The sequence below is a fragment of the Rutidosis leptorrhynchoides genome, chromosome 8, assembly GCF_046630445.1.
Source record: "Rutidosis leptorrhynchoides isolate AG116_Rl617_1_P2 chromosome 8, CSIRO_AGI_Rlap_v1, whole genome shotgun sequence".
In the NCBI taxonomy this organism is placed as follows: Eukaryota; Viridiplantae; Streptophyta; class Magnoliopsida; order Asterales; family Asteraceae; genus Rutidosis; species Rutidosis leptorrhynchoides.
In genome coordinates, this window is record NC_092340.1 from 85,971,274 (window position 1) to 85,976,171 (window position 4,898).

Here is a 4,898-nt window from a genome sequence, read left to right on the forward strand (position 1 = left end):
TAGTTGTTGTTGTTGTTGGGATGTTTGTTGTAGTTATTGTTAGGATTGCAGTTATTGTTGCGATTGTTGTTGCGGTTGTTATGATAGTTGTTGCGATTGTGGTTGTAATTGTTGTTGTTGTTGTACTGGTTACTCTTGTCACCGTTTTTCTCCGACTTCCTCTTGAGTTGTTTCGTATTGGCTTCTTCAGTCGCCTGCTCTTTAATTCTTCCCTCAAACTGATTTATGAGCCATTTGACTTGCCTTCTGTATAGAAGCGGGCTCGTGTGAACTCACATCTTCTTGAATCCTTACTGGTAACCCTTTTACAAACGCGTCGATCTTCTCTTCTTCATCTTCGAACGCTCCCGGACACAATAGGCACAACTCTGTGAATCGTCGTTCATATGTGGTAATGTCGAACCCTTGTGTTCGTAACTCTCTAAGTTCTGCCTTGAGTTTATTGACTTCATTTCTAGGACGGTACTGCTCGTTCATCAATTGCTTGAATGCCGACCACGGTAGTGCGTAAGCAGCATTTTGTCCTGCCTGTTCAAGATAGGTGTTCCACCACGTTAACGCAGTACCTGTGAAGGTATGCGTAGCGTACTTAACTTTGTCCTCTTCAGTACACTTACTTATGGCAAACACCGATTCGAATTTCTCGGTTCACCATTTCAATCCAATTGGTCCTTCGGTTCCATCAAATTCCAAAGGTTTGCAGGCAGTGAATTCTTTGTAAGAGCATCCTACACGATTTCTTGCGCCGTTAGCTGCATTGCTAGATTCAGAGTTATTGTTGGTATGTAGCGCAGCCTGTACTGCGGCTATGTTTGCAGCAAGAAAGGTACGAAATTCCTCTTCACTCATATTCATGGTGTGTCGAGTAGTCGGTGCCATTTCCTTCAAAATAACCAACTGAATCGAGTTAATCATACAGAATATTAAGAGTAGTCAATAGTATTTCGTAGCATAATATGAACTCATTTATAAAAGCTTTTTCTTCATATTAGCGTTTTATAAGTTTAAATTCGGGTACTACCTACCCGTTAAGTTCATACTTAATAGCTAATATACAATTCAACTACTACAATTCCATATGAAAAACGGATTATAATAATATATCACATACAAATATTCTTCAAACTTACAACTTCGCTATATTACATATAACATGAAATATAGTACACTATGATACAGGACAGTTTTGAAGATAAATCTAGTTAATACGCAAGTTGTTCAGCAAAGAAAATAAAGACACGTAATTCATAAGTCCAGAAACAAGTCACGCATTCTGGTTTTACTAAGACGACTTCCCATCCTTGGTCTTGTGAAAAATAACCGTTATGATCATTGGCTAGGCAGCGTGTTGTAATATCGTCAAAAGGACGAGGGTTTCGTAATGTCCAAAAGCCCCGTAATAACCTAAAAACCTTGTTTCTCACCTCAACTACTGAATCCGTCACTTATGGAAAGGTTTTATTTAAAAGTTGTAATCCGATATTCTTTTTTTCACTTTGGTAAGAAGCGAACATCACTAACCCGTAAGTATAACATGCTTCTTTATGTTGCATGTTAGAAGCTCTTTCTAACTCGCGAAATCCTATGTTGGGATATGTTGAGTCAAAATAGGTTCTTAACCCGTAGCATAAAAATGCATTTGGGTTCTCCGCATTTAAAGCTTTAAAGAAAACACGGCGTAACTTACAGTCTCCCCAATGTGATATACCCCACCTATCAAAGGAAAGCCTTTTATAAACTAAGACATTTCTGGAAAGTCTTTCAAATGTTTGACAAGTTAATTTCGCCATAACTAAATGTGCTGATGAATTCTGACCGACTCTAGACAAGATTTCCTCAATCATATCCTCTGGTAGGTCTTCTAAAATATTCGGTTGTCTACCCTTAACGTCCATTTTGTTTTTATACTGTAAAATAGACAAGGATTAGATTCGTAAAAGATAATTAACAAACAATACAAGCAATTTTTACATAGAACATAAAAGTACAAGCACACTACAATACATATAATACACAACATGATTACAACCCTCTAATCTGAATCACTGGTTTCTTCTTCTTCAGACTTGGTTCGTTTTCCTAATTTTCTAGGAATATATGGTGTTCCTCTAATATGAGCCGTCATTTTCCATAATGGTTTAGAAAAACCTGGTGGTTTAGAGGTTCCCGGGTCATTGTTACATTTTTGGAAATACGGATGTTGTCGATACATATAAAGTTCATCGGGGTTGGAATCGGGTTTCTCTATTTTTATACCTTTTCCCTTATTATTTTCTTTCGCTTTATTAAATTGGGTCGAGGTAATTTCTATAACATCATCGGAATCCTCATCGGGATCCGATTCATCGAAAAATTGGTAATCTTCCCAATATTTTGCTTCCTCAGCGGAAACACCATTGACCATTATTAACTTTGGTCCGTTGGTTGAGGATTTTCTTTTATGTAATCGATTTACTATAGGTATCAATATATCTTCCTCCAGAACCTCTTCTTCTTCTTCTTCTGGTTCCTCCTCTTCTGATTCCTCCTCTTCTGGTTCCTCTTTTTCCGGTTCCTCCTCTTCCGGTTCCTCTTCGGGAATTTGTGAATCTTCCCAAAATATATTCGACTCTTCATTATTATTAGGTGAATCAATGGGATTTGTACTAGAGGTAGACATCTATCACACAATATCAAACACGTTAAGAGATTAATATATCACATAATATTTACATGTTAATAATATATAGTTTCCAACAAAAAATGTTAACCAATCGTTTTTGAAGAAAAACACGGTCGAAGTCCAGACTCACTAATGCATCCTAACAAACTCGGTAAGACACACTAATGCAATTTTCTGGTTCTCTAAGACCAACGCTCGGATACCAACTGAAATGTCCCGTTCATATTGATTATAAACGTTCCATATTAATTGATTTCGTCGCGAGGTTTTGACCTCTATACGAGACGTTTTTCAAAGACTGCATTCATTTTTAAAATAACCATAACCTTTATTTTATCTATAAAGGTTTAAAAAGCATTACATAGATTATCAAATAATGATAATCTAAAATATACCGTTTACACACGACCATTACATAATGGTTTACAATAAGAATATATTACATCAAAAATAAATTTCTTAAATGCAGTTTTTACATAATATCATACAAGCATGGACTCCAAATCTTGTCCTTATTTTAGTATGCAACAGCGAAAGCTCTTAATAATCACCTGAGAATAAACATGCTTAAAACGTCAACAAAAATGTTGGTGAGTTATAGGTTTAACCTATATATTATCAAATCATAATAATAGACCACAAGATTTCATATTTCAATATACATCCCATACATAGAGATAAAAATCATTCATATGGTGAACACCTGGTAACCAACATTAACAAGATGCATATAAGAATATCCCCTATCATTCCGGGAAATCCTTCGGACATGATATAAACGAATTCGAAGTACTAAAGCATCCGGTACTTTGGATGGGGTTCATTAGGCCCAATAGATCTATCTTTAGGATTCGCGTCAATTAGTAGATCATTTTACTAATTCTTAGGTTACCAAGCAAAAGTGGCATATTCAGCTTCGATCATTCACCCATATAATGTAGTTTCAATTACTTGTGTCTATTTCGTAAAACATTTATAAAATTGCATGTATTCTCATCCCAAAATATTAGATTTTAAAAGTGGGACTATAACTCACTTTCACAGATTTTTACTTCGTCGGGAAGTAAGACTTGGCCACTGGTCGATTCACGAACCTATAACAAATATGTACATATATATCAAAGTATGTTCAAAATATATTTACAACATTTTTAATACGTTTTAATGTTTTAAGTTTATTAAGTCAGCTGTCCTCGTTAGTAACCTACAACTAGTTATCCACAATTAGATGTACAGAAATAAATTAATATACATTATCTTGGATCAATCCACGACCCAGTGTATACAAGCCTCAGGCTAGATCACAACTCAAACTATATATATTATTTTGGAATCAACCTCAATCCTGTATAGCTAACTCCAACATTACTGCATATAGAGTGTCTATGGTTGTTCCAAAATATATTATATAGATGGGTCGATATGATATGTCAAAACATTGTATATGTGTCTATGGTATCCCAAGATTACATAATATATATTAGAATACATGAATAATACAATATAAGTTTGTTAAGTTATGATTTGTATAGAATTGTTACAATATTTCCCGTAGCTACAACAATCAAAAAAAATATCCAATCTTGTTTTACCCATAACTTCTTCGTTTTAAATCCGTTTTAAGTGAATCAAATTTCTATGGTTTCATATTGAACTCTATTTTATGAATCTAAACAGAAAAATTATAGGTTTATAGTCGGAAATAAAAGTTACAAGTCGTTTTTGTAAGACATAGTCATTTTAGTCGAAAGAACGACGTCTTGATGAACATTTTGAAAAACATACTTCTACTTTGAGTTTAACCATGATTTTTGGATATAGTTTCATGTTCATAAGAAAAATCATTTTCCCATAAAAACAACTTTTAAATCAAAGTTTATCATACTTTTTAATTATCAAACCCAAAACAGCCCGCGGTGTTACTACGACGGCGTATGTCCAGTTTTACGGTGTTTTTCGTGTTTCCAGGTTTTAAATCATTAAGTTAGCATATCATATAGATATAGAACATGTGTTTAGTTGATTTTAAAAGTCAAGTTAGAAGGATTAACTTTATTTGCGAACAAGTTTAGAATTAACTAAACTATGTTCTAGTGATTACAAGTTTAAATCTTCGAATAAGATAGTTTTATATGTATGAATCGAATGATGTTATGAACATCATTACTACCTCAAATTTAGTAGGTAAACCTACTGGAAGTGACAAGAAATGATCTAGCTTCAAAGGATCTTGAAC